Source organism: Pristis pectinata, chromosome 29 (assembly GCF_009764475.1).
Source record: "Pristis pectinata isolate sPriPec2 chromosome 29, sPriPec2.1.pri, whole genome shotgun sequence".
NCBI lineage: Eukaryota > Metazoa > Chordata > Chondrichthyes > Rhinopristiformes > Pristidae > Pristis > Pristis pectinata.
In genome coordinates this window covers 27,132,020-27,158,209 of record NC_067433.1, presented here as the reverse complement: position 1 = coordinate 27,158,209, position 26,190 = coordinate 27,132,020, and positions in this window count along the sequence as shown.

Genomic DNA, 26,190 nt, shown 5'->3' with positions numbered 1-26,190 from the left:
TTTGGTCTTTAACAGAATTTTAGCTTGTCACCCTCTGTGGAACCACATCTGGATTGACATTTTACTCCTGTGGGTAACTACATCACTACACAAACTTTTACCACATTTCCAGGGATGTTCCATTGTGAAGGCAAGCATATCAATTCCCTGGAACACTTATATTATAATTTTCCGAAAAAGTTGTACCTTCAGCCAAGTGTCTGAGTTACTGCAAAGCCAGTATGGGACTCTACCCCAAGATGGGGTTGTGTTGCAATTTAGATACCATTAGGTGGCCACTCCAATCTATTTGTTATTTTTTGCATTTCCTTCAAATATTTTGTCAAGATGTGGGTCATCTGTCCTTTACCTTTGTGTTATTTTGGTCAGAGAGGATTAGTAAGAAACATCATTAAAGAGATAAACAATTGCAAGGTATTTTGCAGTTGATTGCATCAAAATATCCTCCTGAACCAGATTGCCACCAGATCTCTCAATACTTTATTCCTGGTGGAAAAATGGCAAACGTGCTAAAAGGAGCGAGATGAGACACCTGGTTGAGTGGTGCCGCAACAACAACCTCTCACTTGATGTCAGTAAAACTAATGGACTGATTGTTGACTTCAGGTAGGGGAAAGAGGGTGAACATTTTTGTTTTCTCCTGTTGTCATAAGACTGTTTGTCGGAAAAAAAGTCACCTGCAGAGGTAGTAGATAAGAGTGCCTCTGCTGACTTTTAATTGAATTCAGCATTGTACTCTGAAAATATCATAGCATACTGTGCCCATGAGTGTCAACGTCTTCCTTGCACAGTATTCCACAACATGACGTCAGAAGATTATTCAAGATGTCCTTTGAATCTTCTCAAGCAGATTGTTGGAAGCAGCAGCAGTTATGTGGTACCCTCTTAACTGTTCTCTGAAAGGCACTGACAAACCACAGTTGCATTGAAATGCAAACTTATAGTATAAAAGTGTAGAACAGAACAGAGTGCACTACATTGACCAAGCTCCTGAGTTCGGACGTGGAAATGACATTAACTCATTACCTGCCTCAGAGAAAGTCTGAGTGAGTCTTTAGGAACAGAGCCATCTGGGCTGCCAAGACACTCCTGGTGATGGACATTGAGGTCCCTCAACCAGGAGACATTCTTGGCCCTTGCTACTTTCAGTGATTCTTCCACTAGTTAGTAACAAGGAGCTCTCTGATTCCTCAGCTGAGAGAAGAGAGTGGATAATCTGAGGAACAGTTGCCCAATGGGAAGAGCTGTCAACTTGACATGGTCATACTCTATGGACCACGAGCCATTCTTTTCCATCATAATTACTGGAGGTGTCCTGCCAGAGATGCATCAGCATCAACATCGGTGTCTTGGCAGCATTGATAGGATTGATCATCACACAGTCCTTGTGTGAATAAAGTTCTTAAAGTCATTGTGTTGCAGAGTCATAGAGCACAGAATTTGGCTGTTCAGGAAACTGAGTCTGCACCAACCATCAAGCACCCATTCCTACTAATCCTATTGTTTTACTTTATCCTTCATGCATTCCATTAAAGCCTAACACCCTACGTGTCTTTGGAATGTGGGACAAAATCCACAAAATCACAGGGAGAACATGCAAACTCCGCAGACAACACCAGAGGTCACGATCAAACCGTAACCACAAGAACAGAGAGGCAGCCACTGTGATTGGCCCACACACTGTAAACCCCTATCCTTCCACTGAGGATTTATTCCATCTCATTGTGTAACACTAAAATGTGCCAAATAGAATATGCTCAGAACATATCTGGCTGCTGAAATCTGAGCATCCATGAGTACTGTTGTCCCCAAGCTGCAGCAGAATGTTTTCAACTGCAATCCATGACCTCTTGCCAGACAAATTGAGGTCCACACTAGTACTGTCAAGCCAGAAGGTTGACCCTGGTCTCATGGGGAATACAGAAGGACACGCTGGGAGAAGCGCCAGGCATACATCCTTAGTCAAGGCTGCAAGTAAACTAAACAGCAGGAACAGCTTGAAATGTACAGAGTTAAACAATTGTGCACCCAATGGATCAGATGAAAACACTGCAGCTGTATCACATGTGGTTGTGAGTGGTGGTGGATAATTCACGAGCCAACGGGAGGAGGAAGAGGAGGCTCTAAGAGAAAACCCATCTTAATTATGACCGGACGCCAGCAAGAGTACGAAAGTACAAGAGTGAAGCATTTGCAACTTTGTCAGTCCAAATTGCTGAGCGGATGCTACCACATAATACAATTCACATATGATATCAACAATTGTTGAAAGCGCTGGTTACATCAAAGATGAGGGGATTAGACACATCTTGGATGCAGCACCGAAAACCCTTGCTCCGGAATCAGCTGTGCCTCCGTTCCAGTGCAGCGACAATCTGGTGACATGGGAAATGGTCCAGGTACTTGCCATCCTCAAAAATCAAGGCAAATCCAATCCACTAATCACTGCCCAATCAGTCAGACATCAAAGTGACAAAAGGTGTCATGAACTCGTGAACGGTGTCACAAACCTGCTCACAGTTTGGGTTTTACCAGGAGAACTCAGCTCCGGTATTTATCACAACCTCAGTGGAATCGTGGACCACATAGCTGAATGCGGAGATGAGATAAGAGTACTAAAACAGACAATGCTACAGATACTCAGCAGATCTGTTGAGAAATATAGTGATTTAATGTTCCAGGTTATCATCCTCAGGATGTACAGAAGCACTTCCAGCCCTTAAACTGCATTCATTTCTGATTAGTCAATAATGCATTTGCATTGAGCGATGTCGTCAAAACAGCAGAATATTGATCAGATAATCTGTTCATGATGTTGAATAAATGATAACAGTTTTTCACCAGTGAAGGAGGTCACTTGTTCCATGCTGGCCTGGAGTGCTATTATTGAGGGAGGAAGCTTGACGTCCTTCTTTGAACAGTGCTGTGGAAATATTCTTCTATTCACCATGAAAAGCTGAGACATCAATTTAACTTTTCGATGGGTTTGTACAACTTCAGGCAGTGGGACACTCCTTTTAAACCGCAGTAAAATTTTATGCTGAATCATGTGCACATATCCAACAGCAGGGCTTGTAAATGTCGTCCTTTTCATTCAGTGTTGAAAGTAGGCCCATTTGTAGGACAACACACAAAGTTTAGGAGGAGAAATTATGACAATTAAATGTCAGAGAAACAATAAAAACATCTATATTTTTAGTTGTCCTTGAATTACCACAAAGTGCAGTCATATCGTTAGTGCCATGTCAAGTGTGGGGAAAGTCTTGATGCTGATTAGGAGCTTTAACACTGTTATTGTCTGTATGCAATGAAGTCATCCTGACACAACAGTCCTCGTATAAATCATGTTATTGTCTAAGATCATGAGACATGGAGACAGAATCAAATGAGGAAGCCAGCAGGACTTATTTGAATCGTAAGTGGAGAACTTTGAAAATCAATGATATCCTGTGCTGCCCTTTAGATACGGGGAAGCAAAGGTAATATTTGATCTACAACAATTGTTCAAGTGTGATTATAGATAAAGATAGATGAAGATCTGCTTCAGCTGTGGTTCCATTGGTTCAACCATTCCATCTGAGAGAATTGTGAGTTCAAGGTCCACAACAGAGATTTGAGCAGGAAATCTCCATGCCTGGATAATCACAGCTCGCACAGCAACCAAATGACTTGAAACAACAGGACTGAACAGTCCACTTGATTGGTACTCTCGCCATCCACTCACTTTACCACTGGCAGGTCATGTCCTTGGTCAATATCAATTACAAGCAGCAGCAGGTCAAAACTTCTTTGATTTCACATTAAAAACCTGCAACCTCTCCCACCTAGAAGGACAAAAGCAGCAGGCAACAATAGCATTGTGTTCAAGTTGTTGCATCTCCTGACATGGGACTCTATTCTTCATTGTGGCTGGGTCTAAATTCTGGAATTGTTACCGAACAGAATGATCAAAAGCACCTTCAGCAGAAACTCTGATGTTGTTCGAGGGTACTGAGAACAGTTAGCGCTGGTCATTAAATCGTGGCTTGGCACTGTTGCCCACAAATCAGAAAGAAGTTCCAGGTGACACATTCGTGTCATTTATTTTTTCAGATCAGTTGATAAATTAAAGCTCATTAGCCATCTAATTTCAGTTATAAAATAACAGAAGTCGAAGGGATTATTTTCCTGTGTCCCGACCCAATCCCTTAACCAAGAACACTGAAACAGAGTATCTCCTTATTAACACACTGCTGTTTGTGAGAGCTTGCTCTGAACAAATGGTTTTCAATGCCTTCGTGCTACGACTGGTACGATAACATACATCCATTTTTTTCATCCAGTAAAGTTGGAACCGATCTTTCAGTGGGATACAGTCATTTTTCATGGTTTTCTCATCTTGATTCTTGAAGCATTTCAAAAGATCAGCAGAAAAACTTACTAAAAATTAGGTGATAGCTCACACAGACTTATTCAAAAACTGGCATTTCATCACATAGAAAAGCTAACACTTTTGCAAAATCTCCCTCTGAATGCAGCTGAAGCAAGGTTCTGAGGGATTCTTTAGAGATTGTCCAAAACGGGTGAATTACTTGTTCTGGCAGTAGGACAGGATCATGCTGTCTTTTTGCCTGAAGTTATTTCATTAATAAACGATTGAGTAATGTTGGATTCCATGTTGATTCTGCATCAAATGCAATAGTGCCCGTTGACACTGCTGATTTTGTACAGGCCTGGATATTCTTTGGGACATGGAGACATCAATGTCAAGGAAACATTGAAGATCAGCCCAAACTGCCCTTCTAACTGTGGTGGTGAGCAGTCCTCTTGGACGACAGCAGAGTCATAGAGTTACAAAGCATGTAAAAAGGACCCTCTGTCCATCATATCCGGGCTGATCACCAAGCACCCATTTATCTTGTGTTAATTCCATTTCATTCACTATCCACCCCCAACATTACCATGAACTTCCCCCAGTTTCTACCCCGTATCTACACACTAGCGGCAACTTAAAGCAGCCGATTAACCCACTTATCTATCTTTGGAACATGCGAAAAATACGGAGCACCCCGGGGAAACTCACGGAGTCACAGGGAGAACATGCAAACTCCACACAGAAAGCACCGGAAGTCACATTGGAGCTGTGACGTACATTGAAAGTTACAGAATTTACACCAAGCAACAATGAAGATTCAGATTCATATAAGAGCACACAAAGGAAGAAGACGAACCCGTCTCAAACCTGTTTCTTCATTCAGTTTGATTCTGGCGAATCATCCGCAGGCCTGATCCCTACATTTATGCCATTTCCCACAGTCCTCAGCTCCCTGATGGTTCAAGAAGTTACCTAATTCCTTTTCAAATACTCCAAGTGACTCAGCCTCCACAATTCTCCCACTTGGGGAATTCCAGATATTCACAACGCTCTGCATGAAGTTATGTAAACACTGGATATAACTTGCACATTATGATAAAACAGGTGTTATCAGTCTTGAGCCAAAAGGTAGGCTGTCTATTTTCCTCCACAGATGCTGCCTGACCTGCTGCGTTCCTTCAGCATTTTGTTTGTTGCTTGTTGAAGATTTCATAGTACCTTTAAAGGGAGACGTTATGCATTGCCTTTCCCAAAGTCTTTAACAGCAAATTAGGTAATTATGAAGTATCGGAATTGCTGTTATGTGGGAGTCAACCTGCACACAGCAACAATAGCCCGAAAATTATTAAGCTTTTTTTAGTAGAGTAACAAAGAAAATGATAATTTTATTCCCTTTAATGAATCATTATTAAATACCATGACACCAGAAGTAACTTCCCAATTTTTTGCCCCCAACAAGCTCCATGAGTTCTTTAACACGCAATTAATTAAACCTTGTTCTTCGCAGCCCAGAAGTGGGAAGTATCTTCTCTGTATCTATACTGTCAAGTTCTGCATAAGCATTTTCAGTGTTTCAATGAGATCACTTCTCATTATTCTAAACTGAAGCGAGTGTGAGCTCAGTGAACTTCATTTTACTCGTCCAACAATCCCACTATCACTGTAAACAATCTGGTAAATCTTCATTGCATTCCCTCAATCACAAGTATATCCTTTAGGCGGGGAGACCAGACCTGGACACAGTATTCCAGATGTGGTCTCACCAGGACCGTTATAATTGGAGCACAACATTTTTACTCCGGTACTCAAATTGTCTTGCAATGAATGGCTAACTGCTTGCTGTAGCTGCACGCTAACTTTATCGTATTTGTGTACAAGGATACCCAGATCCCACGAACACCAACACTATTGGATCTCTCGTCATTAAAATACTCCACCTATTGATATTTTTTCACGAACTGAAGCTACAGATGAAACCAGAGCTGACATATTCTATAAGAAGAGCGGGAGTTCTCTTCTGGTGTCCTGGCCAGCATTCAACTACTGAAACAAATTAACTGGTCATTCATCATGCTGCTTATGCAGCCGTGTCTTGTGTATATATTCTGCTGGCAGTTTGCTCACAGTGAGTGTACTTCAAAAATGTTTAAAATGATTTATGGCAATATATTTCAGGGCAGTCAGCACTTGAAAGAGAAACAAAATCCCTTTAATATTAAAGTAGTTCACTGCTAGATATAAAATTTGCTACAATAGTTCTTGGGTGTATGACCATGAGAGTTTCTGTCAGGCATCAGTTTCAGTTGAAGAACATGCAGTCGGAAATACTTCAGTCTGAGGAAAACTGATATACATTTGTCAAGAAATCTAAGAATTCCGGGAAGAAAATCAAGGGTAAAAGCATAACATACAAATGCGGGGCTTTCTATTCTCGCAGTATTGCTTGTGGATTTTTATTGGAAACAGCATTTGAAGCAGAGGATAAATTTGGGAAGAATGGAAGAGAGAGCTGAAGATCTTTTGCCCAGCACTTTTCCCCATAATGTGTGTCTTTGAACTCACTGCCCTCATTAAGTGTGGTTGCTGTGGCCTTCAAGAAGGGATCACTGTCTGCAAATTGACTCTTGCATTAAAACAACGATGATCAGGGGAATAAAAATCCTCAGAAATTACACCACAGCCAGCAACACAAAGAGGTGATTTGTGTTCCTCTTGCTTCAACTGGACGCTAACGGCGAGCTTACTGAATTGAGGGAATGGAAAAATAACTCCAGGTGTTACCTGAAAGTGTGCGTGGTGGGAATGGGATGGACTGATGGGCGAAACAGTTGGTGATTATGAGAAATATTTGGTCTCCACCAATTTATCCAAATGATACAATTTCCTTGTTTTGCCGCATCAAAAATCTTCAATTCGCTCATACAATGAGATTCATTTCAACCCACTACTTCAAGAATTACTCAAATATTTCTTTACGGCTTATTCCAAAAGTAAAGACTTGTTACAATGCCATTTAACTGGTGCTGGACACTCACAAATCCACTCTTTGTGAGTATATCTTGAAGATAGTAATTGGTTCAGTTTTCTGCAAACATTCCCATTTTATGTGTTACTCTAAAGTAGAGGTCCTGTGACTGGACATGCAGCTAGAATCCTGGACAACTGATCTAGAGAAAGGAGCTCGAATATCATCATGAAAACTGTGTAATTTGAATTTGAATAATTGAATAAACCTCAAAATGAAACTCTCATCTCAGTAACACTAACAATGAGTCTCTGGGATGTCGTAAAATCCGTCTGGTTCCCTAATGTCCTAAAGGGGTGATCTTCAACTGCAGATCCAACAACAAACTTCATTCTTAACTGTCTCCTCAATTCAGAAGGAATGAGGGAGAGGAAATAAATGCAGGTCTTGTCAGCGATGCCCAGATACTCTTATTGAAGAAGAAAAACTCAGTGCAAGTAACATATTTAAGAAGGAAAACTATTGGTAGTTTGGCTAACGTTAGCTGCATAATATGGCATGATTAGTGCAGCTGAAATAAATGTTCAGTCGTTCCTTTTGTACTGATTAGATTTTGGAATAATTGAGTCTCACAGCACAAATCCATTCAGCCTTTTGGTCTTGTGCCAGCTCTTTGATAGAGCTGTCCAATTAATCCCATAACCCTTCTCATTCCCCCACAGCCCTTCAAATTCTTTCATTATAAATATATGGACAATTTCCTTTTAAAACTCATTATTATATCTCCATAGCCCTTTCAGAGAGTGAATTACAGATCGTAACATTTACTGTGTATGAAAGAAGTCTCATCTACCCTCTGCTTCTTTTGGTAATCACCTTAAATCTGTGTTCTCTGTTTATGAACGTCCGACTGCGAACAGTTTATCCTTATCTTTATGAACAGCCCTGTAATTTTCAACATCTTCTCACAGGTATCTCACCTTATGCGCTCACTGTGTCTTGGTGAAACCAAGTCTGTGCACACGCAGCTCTGCTGTTTGTTACTCCAATGACATTTGCTCTTGTGCAAAGCTTGAGGCGTTTTGGGGAGCTGTTCGATCCAATCCTGCGAACTGCAGCTAGCAAAATCATCGGGATTCAGCTGCTTCCAGAGAATCATTCCTGGACCTGCACAGATCCACCGCACATCTGGGGCTGCCTGAGTGACTGATGCCTGTAACTCTCTCACTCTGCTTTTGCTGGAGTAAAGCCCCATTTCCGATCTTGTGTCAGCCAAGCCTGGCATAGAATTGGACACCTCTTTAATTTGAATGGATTCCAGCTTGCAGGGCAAGACGGAAAGAGGTTTATTAACTTTTGTTTGAATGATTTTAGTTATTTCTTCAAGTGCTGAAGTGTTCTATTTCTTGGTAGTTAAATATTTCACTAAATTTATTTAAAAGAATTAAAACAATTTTAATCGTTTTTAAGTGGCTCTGAATTTCTCAGTCAGTTAAATTCTGGAGAAAGTAACGCTTACAGACTTTGACTGGAGGTGAAGCTCTGCTCATCAAACATTCCCTCCGGTCAAATGTCGTCTGCCTGTTCTGGGGCGCGGTCTGAGTGCAACTCGTCACTGAGGCCTCACTACATATCGCTAGATGTCATCCAAGGGTAGAGGATAAACCGGACTGACCCCCAACATCTGGACAACGTTAGTGCAGGTTGGCAGGATCCATGGGCACTGAAGCAAAGCTTGATTCCTATGGGTTATTTGGATTGGTTCAGCCTCAGGCACAGCATGGCACATAATATGGATGAATACAGCAACTACCCACCATCATGGAGGTAACCAGCACCTCTCTCGCCTTGGATCTGAAGAAGTTCCTTCTCCCTTGCAGTGGGTGAACAAGCTGACACATGTGTTGCCTTTGACAAGAAGATCCCCATGAACTGGCCAACAATCTTCAGCTTTACAGTTCTCATACCCCTAAACAATCTGTTCAAACAGAAGCAATCATAGGAAACATGGAAGTCCATAAAATGTAAAGAAGTCATTGATAAATGATCAACAGTTTTTTTTTCAATGTGCTCAACATTATCCGCTTTGCAGCTCAGTGCAAAACTATTGAAAGACATGGTGCGCCACCTTCTGGCTGTGCTTTGTGGTGAAGAGCCTCAAACTGATGGTCAATTTCCACTCGGAGTCTTTATAGGGACAGCAGCAAGCGAGTGTAGTTAAGGGACAGCATTACCTCTGGGGTGCTGGAAACAACAATGCGACAATATATGGCAAGTTCTTAAAAGTTGTCTTAAAAGATTGTATTCAAAGAAACTGAGGAGCATCAATCGCAAATGGATTTGAGAGCTATCACTCGGCTCCATTTCAGCAGCTTAGAAGTAAAATACTTCTGCAGGAATTAATCAAAGGATGCAGAATAAACATAATCCGACAACAAGATCAGTCGAAACAAAAGTGACATTAGCATGGAACTTTGTTCTTTCTCTTTCAATATTTTTTTTAAATTTCAAATTAATAAACATAACAATAATAATTATACAGAGGATACAAAGAGATCGAGATTACAAGAATAACAGTATGGAACTGTGGATTGACACAAGGAGGAGCAAATGATGCAAGACTCTGATAGAAATGTTCTCCAGATGCACGAATATTAGTTGTAATGATTTTGATGATAGATGTATTGAGAGGGGGAAACAAATGCAGATTACATGGAAAACAGTCTGCTGCTAATAAAAGACATTGACAGTGGTGAGGCAGAACAGATCAAAAAGTTTCAGCAATTATTTTGAAGAAATAACAAAAATTAGAAAATTAACACATTGCAATGGAGAAAATAATGTGACATAAGATGAGCGGATGTCAGTTGTTCTTCAGTACCTGGATGGTTTCCGCTCCAGTTATGACATTGTTTAGTTGAGTAAGTTGTTGTGCTGATGGATTCTAATATCGGAAATGATGACTTGGAAAGGGAAAAGTTCAACCATTACTCATTTGTTTAAGGAATGATGGAGAATGGGGAAATAGATGTCACAGATTAACAACAATTGTGGTGAAGTTAATGAAATTTACAGAGTGACGAGGCACTGTCCAAGAGTCTGATTAACATGGATTTACGAAGCTTGCAATGTCGACAGAAATCAGCTATTTACGTTTTGAACGTTCTGGAGAGACGTTGGACAAGGAAAACAATGGATATTTACCAAGGACTTTAAGACATTTGATTTGAGTGTTTTATGCATGGAAATTCTGGTGAAAATAAGGGCACCACCTCGAGCTTTCACTGAATTGATCCCTTCTAATGTGAGTGTGTGCAGCAGACCAGACAGCCTCCTCACAGCATATGTACTACAGTGACCAGGGAAAATAAATCCTTTATAAAGTTAAGCAGCAGGACCTTATTCTGGTACTGTGACAGTCTCTGAATGTTGGTCCTCCAGTTACTCTGAAATTCTGTGTTTCTAAACATCGTATACATGATATGTGAGAGTTTCTGTCTTTCATTGTCCAAACACTAATTACTATGTCAAGGTTCCCTCAGGTTGGGAAACATTGAACCATAAGGCAGACTGGAGTAATGACAGTAATTATTATTAATCATTACTTTAAAAATGTATTTTTCTCACAATAAATTAATATATATTTGATTTGAAACATTTTCTTTTTCTTAATGGAATGATATTTGCAATATCCCATGGAAGAATTCAGTTTTTACGTTTTGTTCTGGCCTCTACAAGAAACATGCTCTCACTGAACCCCCGGACTTTAAATTTCAGCTCCAGCTCCTGTTGAGCATCCTGTCCAAAATCCAACAGGAACACACAGCCCTCCCTCAATATCACATTGAAATGTCATCCCTAATATTGGTGTTGTAATCTCTGCAGTACATTTTGAACCCATTTTCTTCTGATGCAGAATAAAAAATGTGACTCACTAAGTGTACTGTCCTCCATGGAGTTACCCTCAGTAGCGGTCTTGGTTGTAGTTGGGGACTTCATGATGCCAAAGCACTTTAGTTCATCCAAGTCTCATCCTGTCAATATAAATCAAAAGGTGGAAATTGCAATAACTCCGGGAAATAAAGTCAGTGTAAATAAAAAGGAATGGAGACATTTCACAAACAACAATCACAATACGAGATTACTTTGCTCCAGATTATATCACAGACTTTGCCCCACATGCAGCCAACAGTTGAATTCCAGACATGCATCGAGAGTGACTGGCCTTGAGAACAAGGAAGCATTTTGATGAAAAATGGCATCAAGTTGTTTTACCAAACTGAAATCACTGAGCATCAAAGGGAAAGCAATCCAATGTTTGGTGTCATATTTTGCACAAAGGAAGATAATTGTGGTTGAAGGTTAATCCTCTCAACGAAAGACAACACTGCGGTAGATCCTCCCTCCCTCCTTCCCTCCCTCTCTCCCTCCCTCCCGACCTCTTGCCTCCTTTCCCTCCCTCCCTTCCACCCTCCTTCCTTCTCTCCTTCCCTGAGTTGCAATTTGTTCATTGTTCTATTACATTTACAATTCTTAAGTAAATGAAGCAGACCATTCCGGGCATCATTTAGTGAAATCTTGATTAGTTGCAATTCACATGTGCACCATCAACCTTCTAGACATTTACTGTCTCCAGCAAGAAAGGGTATAAGTACATCCTGCTGATATTTAACAGGATTACCTTTGGCAACATCGTCACTCACCTGGGTATTCCACTGAGCAGGAACTCAACGGCACCAGCCACATAAGTACGATAAGGGCAGATCAGAGGCTGTGCATCCTGCAGTGAGTAACTCATTTCGTGATGCACCAAAACCTTTCAAAGATCCAGGTGGCCCAGGTGAGCAGTAAGATAAAATGTTCTCCACTTGCCTGGATGAGTGACGTTTCCCCATTAATCAATAAATGCAACATAAACCATGTCAGATTATTTCCGTTTATTGGCAGCCAATTCATTCCCTCCTCCATCAGCACTCTGTGGTTACAGTTATCTGCCCAGCCACACATCCCAAACCCAGGAGTTCTAAGATCAAGAAGCAAATTCGCAGCAACTGCAGGGGAACAGTAGCACAATTTGGTTTCCTACACTGAGCCACACATCAAATTGATCTGCAAATATTTTTGTGAGTACTTAAATTTCTCTGGAATTCCTCACGTACGAGCTTTGTGTGCTTACCTTTACCTGAAGGACTAAAGTATTTGAAGAAGCTGTTTCACTTCCACCTACTGAAGTGAATTTAGGTTTGGGGAATAAATGCTGGTCTCGCATGCTCTGCCTTGATCCAGAACAAAAAAGAATAAATGAAAATAAAATCTTCACTACATTCTTGGACATATTCAGAAGGACACCGAGTCGGTATTGCTTTTCATTTCAATCATCTAATACAACTTAATGTTTCTGCAGCAAGGAGAATTCCGCTTATCTGAAATTTGATATCAGCTGTTTCTTCCTCTGTCCTGACAGACTGGAGATTCCCTCAACTGGACAATTGTAGTATAGCAGTTTGATTCACATTCCACTGTGTGCTGAACAATTTTAAATACCACTTTCCATTTTCCCACAATAACCACCTAGACAACAAAACACATTAGTCCAGTCGGAATTCCAACATCGGTCTATGGTAGTGGTCAGAATGATGGAAGTAGGTTAATCAGACTCTGTGATAAGATGAGCTGTACAACAACACAATGAAGTCTTTTGTTTACACAGCATCTGACACAGCTCAGGACAACTCATGGTTTTATGGCTGTTGAAGTGGCGTAGACATCCTCCTTAAGTAGAAAAAAACAACATTCAGTCCATTTGCAGCAATAATTTGTTGTAATTAACGACTAAACAGGGATACCTCCTCTTTTCTCAGGATCATGCTAATCTATTCAAAGTTTAAACAGTTTGCGCATTAACCCTGTCTGTGCTACTCATAATTTTATACACCACTACAAGATCACCTTTAATTTTCCTGTGCTCTAATGATAAAGGCCCCAACCTGCTCAACCTATCTCCATAATTCAGTCCCTCGAGCCCCAGCGACAACCTCGCAAAGCTCCTCTTCACTCTTTCAGGCTTAATGACATCTTCCTTGGAGCAGGGTGACCGAAACTGAGAAAAATATTCCAAATGTGGCCTCCCCAACATCTTGCATAACTTCTACACTCAGTGTCCTGACTGATGAAGGCCAGTCGGCCAAAAGCCTTCTGCACCACCTTTTCTAGCTGCGGCACAACTTTCAGGGAAACATGTAATTGTACTCCTTGGTCCCTCCGTTCTATAACCCTCCCCAGGGCCCAATCATTCACTGTGATTTCTTACATTGATGTGTCTTCCCAAAATGCAACAGTTCGCACTTATCCGAATTAAACTCTATTTGCCATTCCTTAGCCCACTTACCCAGCTGATCAAGATGCCTCTGGAAATCCTGATAACCACCTTCACTGTCAATGACATCACCTATTTCAGTGGCACCTGCAAACCTACTACCATGCCTTGTAAATTCTCAGCCAATTCATTGATATGGATGACAAATAGCAATGGGCCCAGCACCAAGCCATTGGAAACACCACTGGTTACAAGCTTCCAGCCCGAAAAGTAACCTTCCACCATCACCCTCTGCTTTCTACCATCAAACCAATCTATAGCCAATGAACAAGCTCTCCCTGGATCTCCTGCGATCGAACATTCCATAGCAGCCTTCCATGTGGAACCTTATAGAAGTCCCAGATGAAGTCCATCATCGACCACGTCTACTGCCCTGCTCTCAGAAACATTCTTGGTTACTTCTTCAAACAAACATGATCAAACTCGTGAGACGTGATCTCCCACACACAAAGCTATGCTGATTATTCCGAATCTACGACCCTCCCCTTACCAGATGTTTCTGTATATTCTATCCCTTAGAATCCAGTCTCCAATATTCAGATTTCTCTTTTCAACCCTTCCAACATGAACACACATTAGCCTCTTTCCAGTCTGTTGGCACTTCACCAGTCGCTAAGGGTAATGCATATATCTCAGCCAGGGTTCCCTCAATTTTTACTCTCGCTTCCAGTTTTCTTCGATATACCTGATCAGGCCCTGGAGATTTACCTACCTTCCGACACTTTCAGACATCTGAATGCTACAATGTGGACTATCCCCAAGAACTACACATTAACTATTTCAAGGTCCGAAGTCTTCATTTCTTTCTCCACTATCTCAACCGAGGAGGAATACACATTGAGGACCTCAACCATGTTTACGGTTCCACACAAAGTTCTCCACTTTGGTCTTTGAAGGCCCTTATTTTATCCGTACTTACTTTGTTTTCCTTAATATACTTATAATATCTCACTGGATTCTCCTTAATCTTCTCTGCCAAAGCTATCTCGTACCCCATTTTTGCCCTTCTGATTTCCTGCTTGAGTATACTCCTGCACCCTTCATACCACTTCACGGATTCACGTGATCCAATCTGCCTGTAGCTGACCCATGCTTCCTTCTTTTTTCCTGACCGGCCCCTCTATATCCCACCTCATCCAAGTTTCATACTCCTGCCAGCCTTGCCCTTCACTCGACCAGGAACATGCAGATCTTGAACTGTAGATTCTCACTTTTAATACCACCCATTTGCCAGACATTCGTTTGCCTGAAAACATCCAGTTACAATCAACTTTGGAAGTTTCTGTCCAATACCATCAAGATTTGCCATGCTGTGATTTAGAACTTTGACTTGTGGATCAGATCTGCCCATTTCCATAACTAATTTAAACCTAACAGGACTATGGCTACAGATTACAAAGTGCTCCCCCACTGACAACTCAGTCACTTGTCTTAACGTATTTAATTGTCAATGTGGTTCTTCTGTGAAAGTAGGAAGTGGTATTTTAAATTATTGTGCACAGCTGGTGCAATTGCAAAACTGATGTGGGTGTTTGTGTAGCATTGGGAATGCGACATGTGAGGAGGGACTTAATGTGTTAGGAAGAATGTGACAGATTTGTGATATTAATGAATTCAAGGGAGAAGGTGTTAGTACAAGAAAGTGGTGTGAGGGAAAAAATCAGTTACGAATGTATTGAATAGAACTGCTGGCATTTTATATCGATGTTGTTGTGTGGATCCCTCGGAAAGTGTGCAGAGGTGATTCCAAAGAACAATACAGGCATGAACCCGAAACAAGACTGGTTGTTCTCATAAGAGCACAGGGATCAAAAGGGGAGAATTAACTTCCTCTTTCATGGTATAGATGAGAATAATTATTCCCACTGCACCAGGGTCAGTAAACAACAGTGATTACAGATAAGTAGCTGCAAAATAATGACAGGATGTGAAACATGTCACCATTGAAGCTTCTGGTAATTGTGCAGGTCGATTATGAAATATTACCCCATCAAAATATCCAAATTATTGCAGCTTTACAAGTTAGTACTTGTCTGTTTGTGAAGGAAGGTGTCATTTTCAACCTCCATACAACATTCATGAAGAAAGTGAGGGGACATGAGTTACTTCCGCTCTGCAACTCACAAATATGCAGAATTTTCCGGGATGATAAACTGAGGAGTCTCTGGTGGATGTAAACAATCCCACTCATTATTCCTTTTCCCTTTTCTAGGCATCTGGAGCTATTTTAATATTTACCCAAATTGTCCCTTTTGGGAAATTGACAGTTATAGACAGTAATGGTCTCGGCCTTGGGAATCCAAATGCTGTTCCATTATTGACAACTTGAGGGCAGATGTGGACTGTGAATACTGGCCTCAAGGGGCTGGTGAGATTTTTCTTTCTTGAAGAGAACATACATTAAATTATAATTTCATTCCATTGAAATAAAAGGAACAAAGACCTCCAAATAAAACGGAATAATTAAAAAAATGAAATGCAGATGAGGGGATTCTTCTCAGCTACCAGGTTCCTCACTCTTCAGAAAACAAAAGGGTCTTTCACAGTCATAGTGCACTCCTTGTCGGTATCGGTGTGATTCCACCCAGTATGGAGGGGTGAAAGGGCGGAAGGGCTTTGTGTGGTTCTGTTCAAAACCTTTCGTATCTCTCTCATTATTAATCTTTATTTGTCACAATGGCTGAAAAGCCAGGCGGCCTTGGTCAGATCTCTCCTCTGGCAACAGGTGCCAATATACGGTCGTGGGAAGCCAGGTCCTTTCGTATTAGATGTTGCATTCATGATGCAAAGAATATAAAGTTGGATAATTGGCAACGTTTGAACCAGAGAAATCCTCTCACTGCCTATGTATGGTTCGAGTGGGCAGCTGTTAAAATGTTCAAAGGCACCAGTAAGTCATAGAATCATAGGGTTACAAAGTCATGTAGCACAGGAACGTGCCCATTGGTGCGAGCATGTCCACATCCACCATCCTTTCATTGATGCTGTGATCCGGTTTATGTTCAGGAATGCATCGAAGCTTTGAAGTTTTGAAGCTTACTGTGACAGATAAATTGTTTAAAAGAGACATGCTCATCTTAAATTGCCTTGTTTTAATTACCATCCACTGTGAACTTTCTTCGATCAGCTTTTGCTTTTTACGTGGAGGGCAAGCAGTCTCTTCCGTGCAGCCTGTCGGTATGGCTGAACTGTTCCAGTATTATTCCAGTGAACGACTACTGCACTTTCTCAAGTGCGTCTGAGTCACGGTGCTGCAAAGGAGCCACAAATCCATGCAGCTGTATAAGAGCGTCTAACAGAGTGCACGTCAAACTCAATGCTGCAAATGTCATCTTGCAGTGCATCAAACAACTATTTCCTTTGTTCCAGTGACTTTGCTGCACGACTACCCTGGTTATTTCCATTTCAACTAAGTTAATGGCAATTCTGTTCCCGTGCTGGGGAAAGTGCAATGTATTGATAAGTTTCCCTGCTTTTCTGATGTCTGTTGGAGTGCCATATCTACTGGTAATTACCTAATATTGAGCCAGATTCCTTATGGACATGAGAATGAATGTATTCCACACCCATCTGTCATATATATGATGCCCTACTTTACACAGTCGCAGAGAGTTATATATAGTTGAAAGTTGCTTTCACTGATGTTGCTTTGTTTCTGTTTGTTGTCAGGTTGGAAAAGCTAAAAGCTTCAATGAAAAAAAGAGCAGGTTTACCTCTTGGAACAGTAACTGTGCTTCCTTTGTTAAAGTAAGTGTATAGTATTTTATGTGAACAAGTGGTAATCAGTTCCAGTACGTACCCTACCCTCGCTTTCTTCGATGAGGGAGTTTGCCAGCAATTCACAGGCGTGGACAATAATTCCATTCCAGATTTCCTTTCATCGTTCATCTTTCCAGTGACTGAAACTGTCGTCCACGATGTTTTATTTCTTGTACATAAAGTGGCAACACAATTAATTTTAGTGACAACATTGAGTAGATTGAGGAAAAAGGTATACGGCCTGCTTGCCTACATCACACGGGACACTGATTATACCTGTTGGGATGTCATTTTGCAACTGGATGAAACTCTGAGCTGACCACATTTGAAGTATAGGAGCACTTCTGGTCGTTGCATTACCGGAAGGATATAGAGGCACTGAAGGGTTTGCAGAAGAAGTTCACTAGGATGTTGACTGGATTGGAGAGTATTACTGAGAGTGACAAATTGGAACAAGTTAAATTGTTTTTATTGCAGCATTGGAGACTGAGGAGCAACCTGATTTTAAAAAATGTGATGCGTTGATAGGGAAATCTAAAACACAAGGGACCATAGGCTTAAAACGGGAGGTGGAAAGTTTAAAGTAGATACAGATGACAAAGCTTTATTGCAGAGAGAATGTTTGGTGCCTGGAACATACTACCAAGAGGTGTGGTTGAAAACTGATGATGCAGAAATGCTGACGAATCAATTGGACAGAATTAATAACAGGCAGGGAATCAAGGATATAAACCTGTGCAGGCAAATGGAATTCGTTTTTTTTTGTTATTACAGCGTGGTAACAGGCCTTTCCAGCCCAACGAGTCCACTCCGCTCATTGTTTTTAACTCAAATTGATCTCCCCGTAGTCTTTGGAATGTGGGAGGAAACCGGAGAATCCGGAGCAAACCAACGCAGAAACGAGAAAACGTACGAACTCCTTACAGACAGTGACAGGAATTGAACCCCGATCGCTGACTCTGTAATAGCGTCGCGCTAACCTCTATGCTACCGTTTTGGTTGGCATGATTGTCGGTGCTGATATTGTGGGCCGAAGGGGCTGTTGCAGCGCTGTGATGCTCAATATTTGAGCATGATCAAATACACCCAGCAGCATACGAGTAACGAAGGTCCCAGTTATCCTTAAAAGGAGAGCCTAAAGAAAGATATAATTTTACTGTTTGATTTGTGGACTATTTCCCATTACTTTGGATGGTGCTCATGTCGTTCTCTACATGGAAACATTTGTGTTGTTTGGGATATCATTGGTTAATCATGGCAATGGGATTCATGCTCCTGCTCCTGAGATGAAGAAACAATTGTGTTCATGCAGTCACCTGCACTGAATTTAAGGTTGTTGATGCCTGCAGTGAAATAGCCATTCACTGCAACAATTATTGATGATTAATAATTGGAATTAAATATTTTGGCGTCAGAACTCCAAAACCATCCATTCAGGTTCAACCACTTGATTTGCAACTGAGATACAACATGGATGTTAATGTTTTGAGTTGACTGACTGTTCACTGCTAAGTGCAAGGTGGATCTCAATGTAATTGCAGTGACGTTCGTGTACAGACCAAAACTTTCAGGAGTGCTGTCTGCAACAGACCTGAAATTACAGAGTAGATATATCCTGTTAACATCACACTTTGATCAATGTGCAGTAAACACTAGGGACAACACAATCACATGACTCAAATTTAGAAATTTGGAATATTTAGTAATTTCAATAGTCTACGTGTCATCTTCAATCCATTATGAGGTGGAAATTTTCACTTCTGTTTGTGCAATGTAGAGATATGTCCACAGTTCCTCAAATATTGAAGCAGTCGTGACTCTTATCCAGTAAGACAGGGGATAACATTGATGCTTTGCTCACAGTGGAGAAGTTATTTCCATTTCACACAAATCCAAAGAAATTGTTGAAATGCAGCTCAGCCTCCCTGTCTCTCCCTTGGAATTAACAATATTATCATTCAATTCTGTAACATCAACCATTACCTTGACGTTTTTCTGAACCATTCACATAAACACAATGGATACAAAAGCAGAACAGAGACAGTGCATTCTTTAGCATGACATCCATAGTCTGAATAGCAAAGCAGTTCCACCAGCTGTAAAGGATGTGATGGGCGACTCTACAATGGTTTCACTGAGTACTTTTAGAATTATACTTAAAAATCAAATGTAAGTATTCCACTGAACAGCAACACATCCGACATTTTAAATGAGTCCCCACCCACTCAAAAACTCCGATCTGTGCAGTGTGACTGCGGTGTATCAAGTTAATTAGATGCATCACTACACTTTTCTGGGAAAGGACTGACATGGATTTTCAAATCTGTGACCTCTGCCAGCTGTACGGAAAAATGCAGGACCTAGAAGGAAATGACACCATTTCCAAAACACTGGGTGATATGTAATCTCAGTTTGGTAATCAATATTTCTGGTCCTTCATTGGATCTCATGAAAGCATGGTATTGTAACGTCATTTTTACTGCAGGGCTCTCAAAAGACACGGATTTTCTTTTGCAACTTCTCACCCCAGAGGCTGCTCCATCTGCTCAGGAATTAAGAATGTAATAAAAATGTAAAAAAAATTACATCATAATTTGGAAATCCTCAGCAAAAACAAAGTCCTGCGGAAGCTCAAGATGTCAAGCAGCTCCCATAGAAACAGACACAGACAATGTTCCAGGTCTGCATTGCTATTTCAGAAATATAAAATAGAGAAGAAGGTTATTTTTTAGGGGCAGAGCAATAAGGGAAGTCTCGACAGAAGGACAGGAGTATGGGTCGAAGTGGCTTAATAGCTGCAGTTACCAGGACATTGCGGTTCTGGGTAATGAATTACAACACACAACATAGAACATTACAACACAGTACAGGCCCTTCGGTCCACAATGTTGTGCCACCATTTTCCCTTGTCTAAGTTCTATAACCCTCCCTCTCACATAGCTCCCATTTCTCCAGCATTCATGTGTCTATCTAAGAGTATCTTAAATGTCCCCAATGCATCTGCCCCCACAACCTTTGCTGGCAGTGCATTTCACGCACCCATCACTCTAAAAATCTTACCCCTTACATCTTCCTCTAATCACCTTAAAATTACATCTCCTCGTGTTATCCATTGTTGCCCTGGGAAAAATGTCTGACTGTCCACTCGAACTATGCCTCTTGACATCTTGTACACCTCTATCAAGACACCTCTCATCCTCCGTATCTCCAAAGAGAAAAGCCATAGCTTACTCAAACTAATCTCATAAGACATGATCTCCAATCCAGGCCACATCCTGGTAAATCTCCTCTGCACCCTCTGAAGATTCCACATCCTTCCTATAATGTGGCGACCAGAACTAAACAATACACAAGTGTGGTCTGACCAGAGTTCTATCGGGCTGCAACATCACCTCGCGGCTCTTGAACTCAGTACACCGACTAATGAAAACCAACAGCATACTCCTTCTAAACAATTCTATCGACATGTGCGGAAACCTTGACGGATCTATGGACCTGGACCCCATGATCCCTCTGTCCTCCACAACATTAAGATTCCTGCCATTAACCTTGTATTCTGCCGTCAAATTCGATCTCCTGAAGTGTATCATGTCACTTATCCCAGGTTGAACTCCATCTGCCTCTTCTTAGCCCAGATATGCATTCCATCAATATCCCTTTTCAATCTACAGCACCCTTCTACACTATCCACAACACCATCAACACTTATCAGCAATCTTCTTCACCCACCCTTCCACATCTTCATCCAGGTCATTTATAGAAAAAAACTCAAGGAGCAGGGGTCCCAGAACAGACCCTGCAGAACACCACTAGTCACCGACCTCCAGGCAGAATACGTTCCGTCCACCATCACCCTCTGTCTTCAATGGGGGAGCCAATTCTGAATCCACACTGCCAAATATCGCTGGAATTCATGCCTCCTGACTTTCTGAATAAGCCGAACCTTTTTAAACGCCTTACTAAAATCCATGTACACTTCATCCACTGCTCTACCGTCATCAATGTGATTTGTCACATCCTTAAAGAATCCAATCAGGCTTGTGAGGCATGACCATCCCCTCACAAAGCCATGCCGACTGTTCCTAATCAACCAATGCTCTCCAAACTTCCATAAATCCTGTCTCTAAGAATCTTCTCCAGTAATTTGCCCAGCACTGAAGTAAGGCCCATGGACTAGAATTCCCTGTGAAACCTTTACTCTTTCTTAATCAAAGGAACAATATTTTCTACCCTCCAATCATGTGGCACTACACCGTGCCTAGTGAGAACGCAAAGATCATTGCCAAAGACGGAGAAATCTCTTCACTCGCTTCCTATAATAACCTTGGATATATCAATTCGGCCACAGTGACTTATCCATCCTAATGTTTTCCAGAAGTTCCAACACATCCCCTTTCCTCACATCGAAATGCCGGAGCCTATCAGTTGGACGCCATCCTCAAGAACGTCAAGGTCATTAAGGATATCCCCTACATCTTCCGACTCCAGCCACATTTCCTCTTTTATCCCCGATTGGTCCGACCCTCACTCTAGTTATCCTCCTATTCTTCACACACCTTGGGGTTTTCCTTGATCCTACTCGCAAAGGACTTCTCATGCCCCATTCTAGCTCTTCTAAGTCCATTCTTCAGCTCCTCCTGGATACCTTGTAATTCTCCAGAGCCCTGTCTGCTCTATAATTTCTAAACCTCAGGCAAGCTTTTTACTTCCTCTTGACAAGATATTTTACATCTCTTGGCAACCACGGTTTCTTCACTGACATCATTACCCTGCCTCAATGGGACAAACCTATCCAGAACCCCATGCATGTATTCCTTAAGCAACCTCCACATCTCCGCTGTGCACTTCCACAAGAACATCTGTTCCCAAATTACGCTCCCAAGATCCTGCTTAATACCATCATAATTCCACCTCCCCCAGTTAAATAGTTCCCAATATCGTCCGCTCCTATCCCTCTCCATGGCTATGGTAAAGGTCCAGGAGTTATGGTCACTATTTCTAAAATGCTTTCCCTGCAAGAGATCTGAAACCTCAACCTCATTGCCTCGTACTAGGGCCAGTACAGCCTCTCCTCCAGTTGACCTGTCCACATATTGTGTCAGGAATCCTTCCTGTACACATCCAATGAACTCCGTCCCATCTTTCCCCTTTACACATAGGAGGTGCCAGTCAATATTAGGGAAGTTGAAACCACCACCACCAACAACTGTTATTTCTGCACCTCTCCAAAATCTGCCTCCCGATCTGCTTCTATGCATCTCTGCTACTATTGTGGATGATCCCTCTAGGACATCCGCCCTATCTACAGCTGAGACACTGTCCCTGATCAGCAAAGCCACTCCCCCACCTCTTACATCCATCCCTGTCCCTTTTGAAACATCAACAACCCAGAATATCCAGCAGCCATTCCTAGTCTTGTGACAGCCAATTCTCTGTAATGGCTACCACGTCATCATTCCACATACTTACCTATGCTGTAAGTTCATCATCCTTGTTCCCGATACACCTCGCATTAAAGCAGACACTTTAGCCCATCCAACTGATTACAATTTTGTCTTTTCAACTGCCTATCCCTCCTCAAAGTCTTTCTAAACTCTGTCTACTTGTACACTAAATTATTCAACATTTGACCAATCACTGTGTCTCCCATTCCTCTGCCAAACTAGTTTAAACCACCTCCAATAGTTCTACCAAACATGCCGGCAAGAATATTGGTCCCCCTTCAGTTCAAATGTAACCCATCCCTTTTGTACAAGTCATACCTTCCCCAGAAGCGATCCCAATGATCAACAAATCTGAAAACCTGCAACCCGCACCAATTTCTCAGCCACGCATTCATCTGCCAAATCATCCTATTCTTACCCTCACTGGCACATAGCACAGGCAGTAATCCAGATGTTAAGTCACTTGAGGTCATGCGTTTTCAGCTTCCTACCCAATGCCCTATATTCCTCTTCAGGTCCTCATCTCTTTTCCTACCTATGTAATTGGTACCAATATGTCTCACGACCTCTGGCTGTTCGCTCTCCCCCTTCAGAATGCTTTGGACCTGATATGAGATGACCCTGACCCTGGCACCAGTGAGGCAACTTATCATCCGTGACCCTTTCACTTCTACAGAATCTCCTGTCTGCCCCCGCCCCCCCACCTTACCATGGAATTCCCCTGTCATTACTGTTCTCCTCTTGTACACCACTTCTCCTCTGCAGCACATGACCTGGTTCAGTGCCAGAGACCTGTTCACTGCAACTTTCCTCTGGTCGGTCATCAAACCCAAAAGTATCCATAGAGGTATACCTGTTATTGAGGGGAACAGCCACAACTGGACTCATTACCTGTCTATTCTCAGTCCTTCTCCTGACAGTCATCAAGCTACCTGCCTCCTGCAGCTGCTGAGTGACTGCCTCCCTGTAGCTCTCATCTACGTACTCCACATTCTCCCGCAGGAGCCAAAGGTCATCCTGCTGCAGCTGCAGCTCCCTAATACAGTTTGTGAGGAGCTGCAGCTAGATGCACCTCGTGCAGATGTAGTTATCCTGGAGAATGGATGTCTCCTGGAATTCCCACATCTCACAAACCGAACACACCACTGGTGCTGGAGCCATTCTCATTACTCTGTCCTGGTACTAAAGTGAACAACACAGCAAAGAAAGAAAGGAAACTTACTAGTGACTTACCCTTGCCTCCTCTCACCAAAGCCTCTTGAGTAAAAGCCTAGGCTTCTCACCCTAGCGCTAGTCCACTCACACAGGGGCCAATCACAAAATGCCCACTCTACTTCGAACTGCCTTCCCTTTATTTGCTGCTGTTCGTACGCCAATCAACTGGTAACAATTTACAAATGTGCCTCGTTTAGACTATTGGAAGGAGAAACTCACAAGCTCAGGCACAGAGGCTCACCTCTTTCCAAAGGTTCCACTCCAAATCTCGCTAATTGGTAATGGTGTGTTTGAATCTGCCCACTAACGTGTGGAAGAAGCAAAACTGAGCTCCCATGAAAAAAATAGTGATAATGGAAAATGCTGGAAAAGAACTATGCCAGTCAGTCAGCATCTGTGGAAAGAAAACAGTCAACAATTTAGATGAATGACCCTTCATCACACTTCAGAAAGGGAGAGACTTTGATTTTATTTCGTTGCAAAATATCACTAAATCCAATGGTATTTGTCTGATAGAATGACAGCAAGTGGCAGGTGGAATATGATAAAGTTGTTATGGATATGTAATTTGTTACTGATGTGGTTCGGCAACTTTTGGGCATGTCCAGAAGAGCCCACTATATGCAGAGAGAAAAATGGAGCAAAAATCTCCGTTGCCTTGTTCCGAAGTATTTGCCACCCCAAAGGCATTCGATACGTGGCCGCCCACAGAAATACCAGTTTCGCTCTACAGGTTAATGACAAAGTGGACTCCATTTGATTGCTCCAAAAATCCATACATCGATTGTATTGACAGACATAGATCTTGTTCTACATCCATTGTTATGGAGACCAGCAGTCAGTCTCCCTCTCTCTCTCTCTGTCTCCCTCTCTCTCTCTCTCTGTCTCTGTCTCTGTCTCTGTCTCTGTCTCTCTCTTCTCCGACTCACTTCAACTCACCGAGCAAAACCCTCAGCACGTTGTTATCTTGCAGTCTTGATGAGACCCCCCCACACACACACACACAGACACAGACACAGACACAGACACAGACACACACACACACACACACACACACACACACACACACACACACACACACACACACACGCACACACACACACACAGTACAACTCTACTCTCCAGGTGCTTAAATTTACATTCACCAAATAGCAACCTGACTCGTAACACAAAGGGGAGTGGAAGTAAAATGGCTTGAACCCGGGATCTTCAGGTTACCGTGGCCACGGAAAAGCTGAAAGTGGTTGGGCTTATGGCACTTTTCTGAGGAATTCCTCCAGTTGCGATCCTGGAGATGGGATGATTGTCCCAGCAACTGCAAGCACATTGTTTTGTCAGGGTGCGTCTTCAATATCAATGACAAAGATATCATTTATTGGTCATTCCTTATTGACTATTTCCCTGAAAATTACACTCTAGTCTGAGGAAAGAATCCTGAGTGAAATAGGGATACGTGTTGGTTAGGATGGTGAATTTTGGACGTCAACAGATCAGATGGGTCTTAACAACAGTATCGTCGAATCGAAATTCTCATTGGTGAGTACAATGTTCAATTCCAGACTTCTATCATTCGTAACTTAAATAAAAATAGTCCATCTGCTGGAGTGAGGTATAAAACAATATCCTAGGCCCTTTGAAATGAGCCCAGCAATTTAACCGCAAGAAGAAGATGACTGGCGATGAGTTACTTTCAAAGATAGTAACATTACACGGTCTGGAGAGTCCCTACCTGTTGTGAAGCATCAATGTCAGCTCGGCAATACCTGCACAGGAAGTTTGCAGAAGCACGATATATTTTATTTTATTGATCAAGAGCCAATTGTAGTTGGGACATCATACATAAATATTCCATTCTTCGGTGAGATCATGCCATGGCAGTTTTTACATCAGTATTAATCGAGCACAGAGTAGGGGTGGTGAGGGATTCCATATAGCTTAGCAATTGGAGCTTGTCAGGATTTACATCCGGTCATTCTTTCGCACTGAAATTGACATTCCAACAATGGCATTTTGGATTAAGTGTCTGGAATAGAAATTAGAGGAACTTTTGCGTCAGAGTACAGCCAGCTGCAAAATA